The sequence below is a fragment of the Orcinus orca genome, chromosome 4, assembly GCF_937001465.1.
Source record: "Orcinus orca chromosome 4, mOrcOrc1.1, whole genome shotgun sequence".
Taxonomy (NCBI): domain Eukaryota; kingdom Metazoa; phylum Chordata; class Mammalia; order Artiodactyla; family Delphinidae; genus Orcinus; species Orcinus orca.
Window position 1 is genome coordinate 66098199 of NC_064562.1, and position 17211 is coordinate 66115409.

Genomic DNA, 17211 nt, shown 5'->3' on the forward strand with positions numbered 1-17211 from the left:
AGTCAGTGCCTTTAACCTCCTGTTTGGCCCAGTTTGCAATTTCTGCGGAAAATGAACAGGAATAGGGAGAATCAATGAGAGACTAGCTGGAGGTGTCTGGACGGGCAAATTTAACTCTCATTTCCCACCAGGAAATGGAATTAACCAAAGGCTCAGTGTGCCGTGCTGGAACCACACTAAGGCCTGAATCAATCCTGCGGTGTTGCGGCCAGCTCACAAGAAAGCGAGTTGAAGAAAGGAGCTCAGGGGCACTGTAATTCTCAAACCTGCAGAGTTATAAGTGACACCTATCGTCCAAAAATATATTGAAGTAAGGCTGCCAAGAGGACTTGAATGCGTGGCAGAATTGCAGGAAACCGATTTCAGGAGGTAGACTGGAATTGCATGTAAAGCATAGGAAAAGAGGCAGAACGTCCACAATGATGCACTTGGCCAAAAAGGGCATATGTGTTTTTTCCTGAATATATTCAGGAGGAAACGCATACGCCCTTTTTGGCCAACCAAGCAAGCTTGCAATGGAAATCTGCACTACAATGCAGTCTCACTGCCCCTGGGTCAAAAGGGCCATCTGAAAAAAGTGTAAAATCCAGAAAGGCAGGACAGGCCATGGAGAACTGGGAGCCTTGTTATGCTGATGGGTGGGATGTAAATTGCCAACAGCCACTCTGGAGAAGTGTATGGTGTTTCCTGAAACATCTAAAAAACAAAGCAACAGAGCCTAGGGCACTTCCACTTATGGTCCTATAGCTTAGGGAAATTAAAATCAAAAAGACACAGCCACCCCAATGTTTGGGACGGCTCTGTTTACAAGAACCTCATTTACGGTACAAGTTCAATATCAGAGAAAGCAAAAAATGGATAAAGAAGTTGTGGTACTTACGTACAATGCAATATCACTCAGCAATGAAATCTATGTCATCAGGCCCGTAGCAGCATAATGAGTGGATTCTGGTACGATGATTCTAAGTGAAATAAGTCACACAGAAAAGGAAACATCATAAGATATCACTAATACACGGAATGTAAACTTGGCTACACAGGAACTGAATTACAAAACAGAACAGGGTCTCAAATGTAGAAAACCAACTTATGCTTGCTTAAGGGGAAAGGTGAGTTGGTGTGCTGCATAAAACCAGAGATTGAAATTAGCACAGATACCATTCCATATGCCAAATACGTAATAGACAAGAGCTACTCCTTGCTCACCGAAGTGGACTGAACACCCCATATTAAACGCCTAAGAATATACCTGACTAGTAAGAATCTTAAAACCTATGGATATATAAGTCTCCGAAAGAGAATCAAGCGTGTGTACAGCGGCATACACGAAGCAGTGATAGAATTGGTGAGGGTCGGGGAGCAAATGCAGACCCTTTGAAGTCATATTGCATGGTACCCATTCCATGGGTCTCAAATCTGAAGGTTTAAGGGATTCTTCCTTCAGCTAAAACATGCATGTGAAACCCAGAGTATGATCCACCGTGTGATCGGGAAATGTGTTCAAATGTGTCTCAGTTTTCGTCCCCTGGTACTCGGGTGCAACATTCCAGATGCTTTACTAACACTCTCCCCACTTGGAGAGTCAGTGCCTTTAACCTCCTCTTTGGCCCAGTTTGCAATTTCTGCGTAAGATGAACAGGAATAGGGAGAACCAATGAGAGACTAGCTGGAGGTGTCTGGACGGGCAAATTTAACTCTCATTTCCCACCAGGAAGAGGAATTAACCAAAGGCTCAGTGTGCCATGCCGGAACCATACTAGGGCCTGAAGCAATCCTGCGGTGTTGCGGCCAGCTCACAAGAAAGCAAGTTGAGGAAAGGAGCTCAGGGGCACTGTAATTCACAAACCTGCAGAGTTATAAATGACAGCTATCGTTCAAAAATATATTGAAATAAGGCTGCCAAGAGGACTTCAAAACGGGGCAGAATTGCAGGAAACCGATTTCAGGAGGTAGAATGGAATTGCATGTAAAGCATAGGAAAAGCGGCAGAACTTCCACAATGATGCACTTGGCCAAAAAGGGCATATGCGTTTTTTCTTGAATATATTCAGGAAAAAACGCATACGCCCTTTTTCGCCAACCAAGCAAGGTTGCAAAGGAAATCTGCATTACAATGAAGTCTCACTGCCCCCCGGTCAAAAGGGCCATCTGAAAAAAGTATAAAATCCAGAAAGGCAGGACAGGCCATTGAGAATTGGGAGCCTTGTTATGCTGGTGGGCGGGATGTAAATTGCCAACAGCCACTCTGGAGAAGTGTATGTTGTTTCCTGAAACATCTAGAAAACAAGCAACAGAGCCTAGGGCACTTCTACTTATGGTCCTATAGCTTAGGGAAATTAAAATCAAAAAGACACAGCCACCCGAAAATTTGGGACGGATCTGTTTACAAGAACCTCGTTTACGGTACAAGTTCAATATCACAGAAAGCGAAAAATGGATAAAGAAGTTGTGGTACTTACGTACAATGCAATATCACTCAGCAATGAAATCTATGTCATCAGGCCCGTAGCAGCATAATGAGTGGATTCAGGTACGATGATTCTAAGTGAAATAAGTCACACAGAAAAAGAAACATCATAAGATATCACTACTACACGGAATGTAAACTTGGCTACACAGGAACTGAATTACAAAACAGAACAGGGTCTCAAATGTAGAAAACCAACTTATGCTTGTTTAAGGGGAAAGGTGAGTTGGGGTGCTGCATAAAACCAGAGATTGAAATTAGCACAGATACCGTTCCATAAGCCAAATATGTAATAGACAACAGCTACTCCTTGCTCAACGAAGTGGACTCAACACCCCATATTAAACGCCTAAGAATATACCTGACTAGTAAGAATCTTAAAACCTATGGATTTATACGTCTCTGAAAGAGAATCAAGTGTGTGTACAGCGGCATAAACGCAGCAGTGATAGGATTGGTGAGGTTCGGTGAGCAAATGCAGACCCTTTGAAGTCATATTGCATGGTACCCATTCCATGGGTCTCAACTCTCCAGGTTTAAGGGATTCTTCATTCAGCTAAAACATGCATGTGGAACCCAGAGTATGATCCACTTTGTGATCGGGAAACGTGTTCAAATGTGTCTCAGTTTTCGTCCCCTTGTACTCGGGTGCAACATTCCAGACGCTTTACTAACACTCTCCCCACTTGGAGAGTCAGTGCCTTTAACCTCCCCTTTGGCCAAGTATGCAAATTCTGCGGAAAATGAACAGGAATAGGGAAAACCAATGAGAGACTAGCTGTAGGTATCTGGACGGGAAAATTTAACTCTCATTTTCCAACAGGAAGAGGAATTAACCAAAGGCTCAGCATGCCGTGCCAGAACCACACTAGGGCCTGAAGCAATCCTGCGGTGTTTCGGCCAGCTCACAAGAAAGCGAGTTGAAGAAAGGAGCTCAGGGGCACTGTAATTCACAAATCTGCAGAGTTATAAATGACAGCTATCATCCAAAAATATACTGAAGTAAGGCTCCCAAGAGGACTTGAAAGTGGGGCAGAATTGCAGGAAACCGATTTCAGGAGGTAGACTGGAATTCCATGTAAAGCATAGGAAATGAGGCAGAACGTCAACAATGATGCACTTGGCCAAAAAGGGCGTATGCGTTTTTTCCTGAATATATTCAGGAAAAAACGCATACGCCCTTTTTGGCCAACCAAGCAAGCTTGCAAAGGAAATCTGCACTACAATGAAGTCTCATTGCCCCCCGGTCAAAAGGGCCATCTGAAAAAAGTGTAAAATCCAGAAAGGCGGGACAGCACATGGAGAACTGGGAGCCTTGTCATGCTGAAGGGTGGGATGGAAATTGCCAACAGCCACTCTGGAAAAGTGTATGGTGTTTCCTGAAACATCTACAAAACAAAGCAACAGAGCCTAGGGCACTTCCACTTATGGTCCTATAGCTTAGGGAAATTAAAATCAAAAAGACACAGCCACCCCAAAGTTTGGGACGGCTCTGTTTACAAGAACCTCGTTTACGGTACAAGTTCAATATCACAGATAGCGAAAAATGGATAAAGAAGTTGTGGTACTTACGTACCATGCAATATCACTCAGCATTGAAATATATGTCATCAGGCCCGTAGCAGCATAATGAGTGGATTCAGGTACGATGATTCTAAGTGAAATAAGTCACACAGAAAAAGAAACATCATAAAATATCACTAATACACGGAATGTAAACTTGGCTACACAGGAACTGAATTACAAAACAGAACAGTGTCTCAAATGTAGAAAACCAACTTATGCTTGCTTAAGGGGAAAGGTGAGTTGGGGTGCTGCATAAAACCAGAGATTGAAATTAGCACAGATACCGTTCCATAAGCCAAATATGTAATAGACAAGAGCTACTCCTTGCTCAACGAAGTGGACTTAACATCCCATATTAAACGCCTAAGAATATACCTGACTAGTAAGAATCTTAAAACCTATGGATTTATATGTCTCCGAAAGAGAATCAAGCGTGTGTACAGCGGCATAAACGCAGCAGTGATAGGATTGGTGAGGTTCGGTGAGCAAATGCAGACCCTTTGAAGTCATATTGCATGGTACCCATTCCATGGGTCTCAACTCTGCAGGTTTAAGGGACTCTTCCTTCAGCGAAAACATGCATGTGGAACCCAGAGTATGATCTACCGTGTGATCGGGAAACGTGTTCAAATGTGTCTCAGTGTTCGTCCCCTGGTACTCGGGTGCAACATTCCAGATGCTTTACTGACACTCTCCCCACTTGGAGAGTCAGTGCCTTTAACTCCTGTTTTGCCCAGTTTGCAATTTCTGCGGAAAATGAACAGGAATAGAGAGAACCAATGAGGGACTAGCTGGAGGTGTCTGGACGGGCAAATTTAACTCTCATTACCCACATGGAAGAGGATTTAACCAAAGGCTCAGCGTGCCATGCCGGAACCACACTAGGGCCTGAAGTAATCCTGCGGTGTTGCGGCCAGCTCACAAGAAAGCGAGTTGAAGAAAGGAACCTAGTGGCACTGTAATTCAGAAACCTGCAGAGTTATAAATGACAGCTATCATTAAAAATATATTCAAGTAAGGCTGCCAAGAGGACTTGAAAGCGGGGCAGAATTGCAGGAAACCGATTTCAGGAGGTAGACTGGAATTGCATGTAAAGCATAGGAAAGAGGCAAAATGTCCACAATGATGCACTTGGCCAAAAACGGCATATGCGTAAAAACGCATACGAACTTTTTGGCCAACCAAGCAAGCTTGCAAAGGAAATCTGCACTAAAATGAAGTCTCACTGCCCCCCGGTCTAAAGGGCAATCTGAAAAAAGTGTAAAATCCAGAGAAGCAGGACAGGCCATGGAGAACTGGGAGCCTTGTTATGCTGATGGGCAGGATGTAAATTGCCAACAGCCACTCTGGAGAAGTGTATGGTGTTTCCTGAAACACCTAAGAAACACAGCAGCAGAGCCTAGGGCACTTCCAATTATGGTCCTATAGCTTAGGGAAATTAAAATCAAAAAGACACAGCCACCCCAAAATTTGGGCCGGCTCTGTTTACAAGAACCTCGTTTACGGTACAAGTTCAATATCGCAGAAAGCGAAAAATGGATAAAGAAGTTGTGGTACTTAAGTACAATGCAATATCACTCAGCAATGAAATCTATGTCATCAGGCCCGTAGCACCATAATGAGTGGATTCAGGTACGATGATTCTAAGTGAAATAAGTCACACAGAAAAAGAAACATCATAAGATATCACTATTACGTGGAATGTAAACTTGGCTACAGAGGAATTGAATCACAAAACAGAACAGGGTCTCAAATATAGAAAAGCAACTTATGCTTGCTTAAGGGGAAAGGATAGGAAAAGAGGCAGAACGTCCACAATGATGCACTTGGCCAAAAAGGCCGTATGCGTTTTTTCCTGAATATATTCAGGAAAAAACGCATACGCACTTTTTGGCCAACCTAGCAAGCTTGCAAAGGAAATCTGCACTATAGTGAAGTCTCACTGCCCCCCTGTCAAAAGGGCCATCTGATAAAAGTGTAAAATCCAGAAAGGCAGGACAGGCCATGGAGAACTGGGAGCCTTGTTATGCTGATGGGCGGGATGTAAATTGCCAACAGCCACTCTGGAGAAGTGTATGGTGTTTCCTGAAACATCTATAAAACAAAGCAACAGAGCCTAGGGCACTTCCACTTATGGTCCTATAGCTTAGGTATATTAAAATCAAAAAGACACAGCAACCTCAAATTTTGGGACGGCTCTGTTTACAAGAACCTCGTTTACAGTACAAGTTCAATATCACAGAAAGCAAAAAATGGATAAAGAAGTTGTGGTACTTATGTACAATGCAATATCACTCAGCAATGAAATCTATGTCATCAGGCCCATAGCAGCATAATGAGTGGATTCAGGTACGATGATTCTAAGTGAAATAAGTCACACAGAAAAAGAAACATCATAAGTTATCACTAATACACGGAATGTATACTTGGCTACACAGGAACAGAATTACAAAACAGAAGAGGGTCTCAAATGTAGAAAACCAGCTTATGCTTGCTTTAGGGGAAAGGTGAGTTGGGGTGCTGCATAAAACCAGAGATTGAAATTAGCACAGATACCGTTCCATAAGCCAAATATGTAATAGACCAGAGCTACTCCTTGCTCAACGAAGTGGACTCAACACCACATATTAAACGCCTAAGAATATACCTGACTAGTAAGAATCTTAAAACCTATGGATTTATATGTCTCTGAAAGAGAATCAAGCGTGTGTACAGCAGCATAAACGCAGCAGTGATAGGATTGGTGAGGTTCGGTGAGCAAATGCAGACCCTTTGAAGTCATATTGCATTGTACCCATTCCATGGGTCTCAACTCTCCAGGTTTAAGGGATTCAACCTTCAGCTAAAACATGCATGTGGAACCCAGAGTATGATCCACCATGTGATCGGGAAACGTGTTCAAATGTGTCTCAGTTTTCATCACCTGGTACTCGGGTGCAACATTCCAGACGCTTTACTAACACTCTCCCCACTTCGAGAGTCAGTGCCTTTAAGCTCCTGTTTGGCCCAGTTTGCAATTTCTGCGTAAGATGAACAGGAATAGGGAGAACCAATGAGAGACTAGCTGGAGGTGTCTGGACGGGCAAATTTAACTCTCATTTCCCACCAGGAAGAGGAATCAACCAAAGGCTCAGCGTGCGATGCCGGAACCACACAAGGGCCTAAAGCAATCCTGTGGTGTTGCGGCCAGCTCACAAGAAAGCGAGTTGAAGAAAGGAGCTCAGGGGCACTGTAATTCAGAAACCTGCAGAGTTATAAATGACAGCTATCGTCCAAAAATATTTTGAAGTAAGGCTGCCAAGAGGAATTGAAAGCAGGGCAGAATTGCAGGAAACCGATTTCAGGAGGTAGACTGGAATAGCATATAAAGCATAGGAAAAGAGGCAGAACGTCCACAATGATGCACTTGGCCAAAAAGGGCGTATGCATTTTTTCCTGAATATATTCAGGAAAAAACACATACGCCCTTTTTGGCCAACCAAGCAAGCTTGCAAAGGAAATCTGCACTACAATGAAGTCTCACTGCCCCCCGGTCAAAAGGGCCATCTGAAAAATGTATAAAATCCAGAAAGGCAGGACAGGCCATGGAGAACTGGGAGCCTTGTTATGCTGATGGGCGGGATGTAAATTGCCAACAGCCACTCTGGAGAAGTGTATGGTGTTTCCTGAAACATCTAAAATCATAGCAACAGAGCCTAGGGTACATCTACTTATGGTCATATAGCTTAGGGAAATTAAAATCAAAAAGACACAGCCACCCCACAGTTTGGGACGGCTCTGTTTACAAGAACCTCGTTTACGGTACTGGTTCAATATCACAGAAAGCGAAAAATGGATAAAGAAGTTGTGGTACTTACGTACAATGCAATATCACTCAGCAATGAAATCTATGTCATCAGGCCCATAGCAGCATAATGAGTGGATTCAGGTACGATGATTCTAAGTGAAATAAGTCACACAGAAAAAGAAACATCATAAGATATCACTACTACACGGAATGGAAACTTGGCTACACAGGAACTGAATTACAAAACAGAATAGGGTCTCAAATGTAGAAAACCAACATATGCTTGCTTAAGGCGAAAGGTGAGTTGGGGTGCTGCATAAAACCAGAGATTGAAATTACCACAGATACCGTTCCATAAGCCAAATATGTAATAGACAAGAGCTACTCCTTGCTCAACGAAGTGGACTCAACACCCCATATTAAACGCCTAACAATATACCTGACTAGTAAGAATCTTATAATCCATGGATTTATATGTCTCCGAAAGAGAATCAAGCGTGTGTACAGTGGCATAAACACAGCAGTGATAGGATTGGTGAGGTTCGGTGAGCAAATGCAGACCCTTTGAAGTCACATTGCATGGTACCATTCCAAGGGTCTCAACTCTCCAGGTTTAAGTATTCTTCCTTCAGCTAAAACATGCATGTGGAACCCAGAGTATGATCCGCCGTGTGATCAGGAAATGTGTTAAAATGTGTCTCAGTTTTCGTCCCCCGGTACTCGGGTGCAACATTCCAGACGCTTTACTAACACTCTCCCCAACTGGAGAGTCAGTTCCTTTAATCTCCTGTTTGGCCCAGTTTTCAATTTCTGCGGAAAATGAACAGGAATAGGGAGAACCCATGAGGGACTAGCTGTAGCTGTCTGGACGGGCAAATTTAACTCTCATTTCCCACCAGGAAGAGGAATTAACCAAAGGCTCAGTGTGCTGTGCCGGAACCACACTAGGGCCTGAAGCAATCCTGCAGTGTTGCGGCCAGCTCACAAGAAAGCGAGTTGAAGAAAGGAGCTCAGGGGCACTGTCATTCACAAACCTGCAGAGTTATAAATGACAGCTATTGTCCAAAAATATATTGAAGTAAGTCTGCCAAGAGGACTTGAAAGCGGGGCAGAATTGCAGGAAACCGATTTCAGGAGGTAGACTGGAATTGCATGTAAAGCATAGGAAAAGAGGCAGAACGTCCACAATGATGCACTTGGCCAAAAAAGGCGTATGCGTTTTTTCCTGAATATATTCAGGAAAAAACGCATACGCCCTTTTTGGCCAACCAAGCAAGCTTGCAAAGGAAATCTGCACTACAATGAAGTCTCACTGCCCCCTGGTCAAAAGGGCCATCTGAAAAAAGTGTAAAATCCACAAAGGCAGGACAGGCCATGGAGAACTGGGAGCCTTCTTATGCTGATGGGCGGGATGTAAATTGCCAACAGCCACTCCGGAGAAGTGTGTGGTGTTTCCTGAAACAACCAAAAAACAAAGCAACCGAGCCTAGGGCATTTCCACTTATGGTCCTATAGGTTAGGGAAATTAAAATCAAAAAGACACAGCCACCCCAAACTTTGGGACGGCTCTGTTTACAAGAACCTCGTTTACGGTACAAGTTCAATATCACAGAAAGCAAAAAATGGATAAAGAAGTTGTGTTACTTACGTACAATGCAATATCCCTCAGCAATGAAATCTATGTCATCAGGCCCATAGCAGCATAATGAGTGGATTCAGGTACGATGATTCTAAGTGAAATAAGTCACACAGAAAAAGAAAAATGATAAGATATCACTACTACACGGAATGTAAACGTGGCTACACAGGATCTGAATTACAAAACAGAACAGGGTCTCAAATGTAGAAAACCAACTTATGCTTGCTTAAGGGGAAAGGTGAGTTGGAGTGCTGCATAAAACCAGAGATTGAAATTAGCACAGATGCCGTTCCATAAGACAAATATGTAATAGACAAGAGCTACACCTTGCTCAACGAAGTGGACTCAACACCCCATATTTAACGCCTAAGAATATACCTGACTGGTAAGAATCTTAAAACCTATGGATTTATATGTCTCCGAAAGAGAATCAAGCATATGTACAGCGGCATAAACGCAGCAGTGATAGGATTGGTGAGGTTCGGTGAGCAAATGCAGACCCTTTGAAGTCATACTGCATATTACCCATTCCATGGGTCTCAACTCTCCAGTTTTAAGGGATTCATCCTTCAGCTAAAATATGCATGTGGAACACAGATTATGAAGCACCATGTGATCGGGAAACGTGTTCAAATGTGTCTCAGTTTTCGTCGCCTGGTACTCGGGTGCAACATTCGAGACACTTTACTAACACTCTCCCCACTTTGAGACTCAGTGCCTTTAACCTCCTGTTTGGCCCAGTTTGCAATTTCTGCGGAAAATGAACAGGAATAGGGAGAACCAATGAGAGACTAGCTGGAGGTGTCTGGACGGGCAAATTTAACTCTCATTTCCCACCAGGAAGAGGAATTAACCAAAGTCTCAGCGTGCCGTCGTGGAACCACACTACGGCCTGAAGCAATCCTGCAGTGTTGCGGCAGGCTCACAAGAAAGCGAGTTGAAGAAAGGAGCTCAGGGGTACTGTCATTCACAAAACTGCAGAGTTATAAATGACAGCTATCGTCCAAAAATATATTGAAGTAAGGCTGCCAAGAGGACTTGAAAGCGGGGCAGAATTGCAGGAAACCGATTTCAGGAGGTAGACTGGAATTGCATGTAAAGCGTAGGAAAAGAGTCAGAACGTCCACAATGATGCACTTGGCCAAAAAGTGCATATGCGTTTTCTCCTGAATGTATTCAGGAAAAAACGCATATGCCCTTTTTGGCCAACCAAGCAAGCTTGCAAAGGAAATCTGCACTACAATGAAGTCTCACTGCCCCCCGGTCAAAAGGGCCATCTGAAAGAAGTGTAAAATCCAGAAAGGCAGGACAGGCCATGGAGAACTGGGAGCCTTGTTATGCTGATGGGCGGGATGTAAATTGCCAACAGCCACTCTGGAGAAGTGTATGGTGTTTCCTGAAACATCTAAAATACAAAGCAACAGAGACTAGGGCACTGCCACTTATGGTCCTATAGCTTAGGGAAATTAAAATCAAAAAGACACAGCCACCCCAAAGTTTAGGACGGCTCTGTTTACAAGCTCCTCGTTTGCTGTACAAGTTCAATATCGCAGAAAGCGAAAAATGGATAAAGACGTTGTGCTACTTACGTACAATGCAATATCACTCAGCAATGAAATCTATGTCATCAGGCACGTAGCGGCATAATGAGTGGATTCAGGTACGTTTATTCTAAGTGAAATAAGTCACTCAGAAAAAGAAACATCATAAGATATCACTACTACACAGAATGTAAAATTGGCAACACAGGAACTGAATTACAAAACAGAACAGGGTCTCAAATGTAGAAAACAAACTTATGCTTGCTTAAGGGGAAAGGTGAGTTGGGGTGCTGCATAAAACCAGAGATTGAAATTAGCACAGATACCGTTTCGTAAGCCAAATATGTAATAGACAAGAGATACTCCTTGCTCAACGAAGAGGACTCAACACCCCATATTAAACGCCTAAGAATATACCTAACTAGTAAGAATCTTAAAACCTATGGATTTATATGTCTCCGAAAGAGAATCAAGCGTGTGTACAGTGGCATAAATGCAGCAATGAAAGGATTGGTGAGGTTCGGTGAGCAAATGCAGACCCTTTGAAGTCATATTGCATGGTATCCATTCCATGGGTCTCAAGTCTCCAGGTTTAATGGATTCTTCCTTCAGCTAAAACATGCATGTGGAACCCAGAGTATGATCCACCGTGTGATCGGGAAACGTGTTCAAATGTGTCTCAGTTTTCATCCCTTGGTACTCGGGTGCAACATTCCAGAAGCTTTACTAACACTCTCCCCACTTGGAGAGTCAGTGCCTTTAACCTCCTGTTTGGCGCAGTTTGCAATTTCTGTGGAAAATGAAAAGGAATAGGGAGAACCAATGAGAGACTAGCTGGAGGTGTCTGGACGGGCAAATTTAACTCTCATTTCCCACCAGGAAGAGGAATTAACCAAAGGCTCAGCGTGCCATGCCGGAACCACACTACGGCCTGAAGCAATCATGTGGTGTTGCGGCCAGCTCACAAGAAAGCGAGTTGCAGAAAGGAGCTCAGGGGCACTGTCATTCACAAACCTGCAGAGTTATAAATGACAGCTATCGTCCAAAAATATATTGAAATAAGGCTGCCAAGAGGACTTGAAAGTGGGGCAGAATTGCAGGAAACCGATATCAGGAAGTAGACTGGAATTGCATGTAAAGCATAGGAAAAGAGGCAGAACGTCCAGAATGATGCACTTGGCCAAAAAGGGTGTATGCGTTTTTTCCTGAATATATTCAGGAAAAAACGCATAAGCCATTTTAGGCCAACCAAGCAAGCTTGCAAAGGAAATCTGCACTACAATGAAGTCACTGCCCCCGGTCAAAAGGGCCATCTGAAAAAAGTGTAAAATCCAGAAAGGCAGGAAAGGCCATGGAGAACTGGGAGCCTTGTTATGCTGATGAGCGGGATGTAAATTGCAAACAGCCACTCTGGAGAAGTGTATGGTGTTTCCTGAAACATCAAAAAACAAAGCAACAGAGCCTAGGGCACTTCCACTTATGGTCCTATAGCTTAGGGAAATTAAAATCAAAAAGACACAGACACCCCAAAGTTTGGGACGGCTCTGTTTACAAGAACCTCATTTAGGGTACAAGTTCAATATCACAGAAAGCGAAAAATGGATAAAGACGTTGTGGTACTTACGTACAATGCAATATCACTCAGCAATGAAATCTATGTCATCAGGCCCGTAGCGGCATAATGAGTGGATTCAGGTACGTTGATTCTAAGTGAAATAAGTCACTCAGAAAAAGAAACATCATAAGATATCACTACTACACAGAATGTAAACTTGGCTACACAGGAACTGAATTACAAAACAGAACAGGGTCTCAAATGTAGAAAACCAACTTATGCTTGCTTATCGGGAAAGGTGTGTTGGGGTGCTGCATAAAACCAGAGATTGAAATTAGCACAGATACCGTTCCATAAGCCAAATATGTAATAGACAAGAGCTACTCCTTGCTCAACGAAGTGGACTCAACACCCCATATTTAACGCCTAAGTATATATATCACTAGTAAGAATCTTAAAACCTATGGATTTCTATGTCTCTGAAAGAGAATGAAGCGTGTGTACAGCGGCATAAATGCAGCAGTGATAGGATTGGTGAGGTTCGGTGAGCAAATGCAGACCCTTTGAAGTCATATTGCATGGTACCCATTCCATGGGTCTCAACTCTCCTGGTTTAAGTATTCTTACTTCAGCTAAAACATGCATGTGGAACCCAGAGTATGATCCACCGTGTGATCGGGAAACGTGTTCAAATGTGTCTCAGTTTTCGTCCCCTGGTACTCGGGTGCAACATTCCAGACACTTTACTAACACTCTCCCCACTTGGAGAGTCAGTGCCTTTAACCTCCTGTTTGCCCAGTTTGCTATTTCTGCGTAAGATGAACAGGAATAGGGATAACCAATGAGAGAGTAGCTGGAGGTGTCTGGACGGGCAAATTTAACTCTCATTTCCCACCAAAAGAGGAATTAACCAAAGGCTCAGCGTGCCATGCCGGAACCACACTAGGGCCTGAAGCAATCTCGCGGTGTTGCGGCCAGCTCACAAGAAAGCGAGTTGAAGAAAGGAGCTCAGGGGCACGGTCATTCACAAACCTGCAGAGTTATAAATGACAGCTATCGTCCAAAAATATATTGAAGTAAGGCTGCCAAGAGGACTTGAAAGTGCAGCAGAATTGCAGGAAACCGATATCAGGAAGTAGACTGGAATTGCATGTAAAGCATAGGAAAAGAGGCAGAACGTCCACAATGATGCACTTGGCCAAAAAGGGCGTATGCGTTTTTTCCTGAATATATTCAGGAAAAAACGCATACGCCCTTTTTGGCCAACCAAGCAAGCTTGCAAAGAAATCTGCACTACAATGAAGTCTCACTGCCCCCCGGTCAATAGGGCCATGTGAAAAAAGTGTAAAATCCAGAAAGGCAGGACAGGCCATGGAGAACTGGGAGCCTTGTTATGCTGATGGGCGGGATGTAAATTGCCAACAGCCACTCTGGAGAAGTGTATGGTGTTTCCTGAAACTTCCAAAAAACACAGCAACAGAGCCTAGGGCACTTCCACTTATGGTCCTATAGCTTAGGGAAATTAAAATCAAAAAGACACAGCCACCCCAAAGTTTGGGATGGCTCTGTTTACAAGAACCTCGTTTACGGTACAAGTTCAATATCACAAAAAGCAAAAAATGGATAAAGAAGTTCTGGTACTTACGTACAATGCAATATCACTCAGCAATGAAATCTATGTCATCAGGCCCGTAGCAGCATAATGAGTGGATTCAGGTAAGATGATTCTAAGTGAAATAAGTCACACAGAAAAAGAAACATCATAAGATATCACTAATACACGGAATGTAAACTTGGCTACACAGGAACTGAATTACAAAACAGAACAGGGTCTCAAATGTAGAAAACCAACTTATGCTTGCTTAAGGGGAAAGGTGAGTTGGGGTGCTACATAAAACCAGAGATTGAAATGAGCACAGATACTGTTCCATAAGCCAAATATGTAATAGACAAGAGCTACACCTTGCTCAGTGAAGTGGATTCAGCACCCCATATTAAACGCCTAAGAATATACCTGACTAGTAAGAATCTTAAAACCTATGGATTTATATGTCTCCGAAAGAGAATACAGCGTGTGCAGAGCAGCATAAATGCAGCAGTGATAGGATTGGTGAGGTTCGGTGAGCAAATGCAGACCCTTTGAAGTCATATTGCTTGGTACCCATTCCATGGGTCTCAACTCTCCAGGTTTAAGGGATTCTTCCTTCAGCTAAAACATGCATGTGGAACCCAGAGTATGATCCACCGTGTGATCGGGAAACGTGTTCAAATGTGTCTCAGTTTTCTTCCCCTGGTACTCGGGTGTAACATTCCAGACGCTTTACTAACACTCTGCCCATTGGAGAGTCAGTGCCTTTATCCTCCCGTTTGGCCCAGTTTGCAATTTCTGCGGAAGATGAACAGGAATAGGGAGAACCAATGAGAGACTAGCTGGAGGTGTCTGGACGGGAAATTTAACTCTCATTTCCCACCAGGAAGAGGAATTAACCAAAGGCTCAGCGTGCCGTGCCGGAACCACACTAGGGCCTGAAGCAATCCTGTGGTTTTGCGGCCAGCTCACAAAAAAGCGCGTTGAAGAAAGGAGCTCAGGGGCACTGTCATTCACAAACCTGCAGAGTTATAAAAGACAGCTATCGTCCAAAAATATATTGAAGTAAGGCTGCCAAGAGGACTTGAAAGTTGGGCAGAATTGCAGGAAACCGATTTCAGGAGGTAGACTGGAATTGCATGTAAAGCATAGGAAAAGTGGCAGAACGTCCACAACGATGCACTTGGCCAAAAAGGGCATATGCCTTTTTTCCAGAATATATATAGGAAAAAATGCATACGCACTTTTTGGCCAACTAAGCAAGCTTGCAAAGGAAATCTGCACTACAATGTAGTCTCACTGCCCCACGGTCAAAACGGCCATCGGAAATAAGTGTAAAATACAGAAAAGCAGGACAGGCCATGGAGAACAGGGAGCCTTGTTATGCTGATGGGCGGGATGTAAATTGCCAACAGCCACTCTGGGGAAGTGTATGGTGTTTCCTGAAACATCTAAAAAATAAAGCAACAGAGCCTAGGGCACTTCCACTTATGGTCCTATAGCTTAGGGAAATTAAAATCAAAAAGACACAGCCACCCCAAAGTTTGGGACGGCTCTGTTTACAAGAACCTCGTTTACGGAACAATGTTCAATATCACAGAAAGCGAAAAATGGATAAAGAAGTTGTGGTACTTACGTACAATTCAATATCACTCAGCAATGAAATCTATGTCACCAGGCCCGTAGAAGCATAATGAATGGATTCAGGTACGATGATTCTAAGTGAAATAAGTCACACAGAAAAAGAAACATCATAAGATATCACTACTACACGGAATGTAAACTTGGCTACACAGGAACTGAATTACAAAACAGAACAGGGTCTCAAATGTAGAAAACCAACTTATGCTTGCTTAAGGGGAAAGGTGAGTTGGGGTGCTGCATAAAACCAAAGATTGAAATTAGCACAGATACCGTTCCATAAGCCAAATATGTAATAGACAAGAGCTACTCCTTGCTCAACCAAGTGGACTCAACACGCCATATTAAACGCCTAAGAATATACCTGACTAGTAAGAATCTTAAAACCTATGGATTTCTATGTCTCTGAAAGAGAATCAAGCGTGTGTACAGTGGCATAAACGCAGCAGTGATAGGATTGGTGAGGTTCGGTGAGCAAATGCAGACCCCTGGAAGTCATATTGCATATTACCCATACCATGGGTCTCAACTCTCCATGTTTAAGGGATTCTACCTTCAGCTAAAACATGCATGTGGAACCCAGAGTATGATCCACCATGTGATCGGGAAACGTGTTCAAATGTGTCTCAGTTTTCGTCCCCTGGTACTCGGGTGCAACATTCCAGACGCTTTACTAACACTCTCCCCACTTGGAGAGTCAGTGCCTTTAACCTCCTGTTTGGCCCAGTTTTCAATTTCTGCGGAAAATGAACAGGAATAGGGAGAACCAATCAGAGACTAGCTGGAGGTGTCTGGACGGGTAAATTTAACTCTCATTTCCCACCAGGAAGAGGAATTAACAGAAGGCTCAGCGTGCCATGCCAGAACAATTCTAGGGCCTGAAGCAATCCTGCGGTGTTGCGGCCAGCTCACAAGAAAGCGAGTTGAAGAAAGGAGCTCAGGGGCACTGTCATTCACAAACCTGCACAGTTATAAATGACATCTATCGTCCAAAAATATGTTGAAGTAAGGCTGCCAAGAGGACTTGAAAGTGGGGCAGAATTGCAGGAAACCGATTTCAGGAAGTAGACTGGAATTGCATGTAAAGCACAGGAAAAGAGGCAGAAAGTCCACAATGATGCACTTGGCCAAAAAGGGCGTATGTGTTTTTCCCTGAATATATTCAGGAAAAAACGCATAAGCACTTTTTGGCCAACCAAGCAAGCTTGCAAAGGAAATCTGCACTACAATGAAGTCTCACTTCCCCCCGGTCAAAAGGGTCATCTGAAAAAAGTGTAAAATCCAGATAGGCAGGACAGGCCATGGAGAACTGGGAGCCTTGTTATGCTGATGGGCGGGATGTAAATTGCCAACAGCCACTCCGGAGAAGTGTGTGGTGTTTCCTGAAACAACCAAAAAACAAAGCAACAGAGCCTAGGGCACTTCCA

The 17211-nt window shown here is 43.5% G+C and overlaps 1 long non-coding RNA gene across 2 annotated transcripts in view; it reads right to left on the reverse strand.

Annotated features, from left to right (window-relative positions):
• Positions 1 to 17211, reverse strand: part of LOC125964187 (uncharacterized) — a 1110464-nt gene that overhangs the window by 787403 nt on the left and 305850 nt on the right. Inside the window, exons 1-2 of one of the 2 annotated variants that reach the window (XR_007476914.1) lie at positions 11045 to 11095; positions 5591 to 5676 (exon numbers count right to left, since the gene is read on the reverse strand). This is a non-coding gene — a long non-coding RNA (uncharacterized LOC125964187). Of the gene's footprint in view, positions 1 to 5590; positions 5677 to 11044; positions 11096 to 17211 lie in introns of those variants that run through there. The other variant, XR_007476915.1, reaches the window with a different exon arrangement.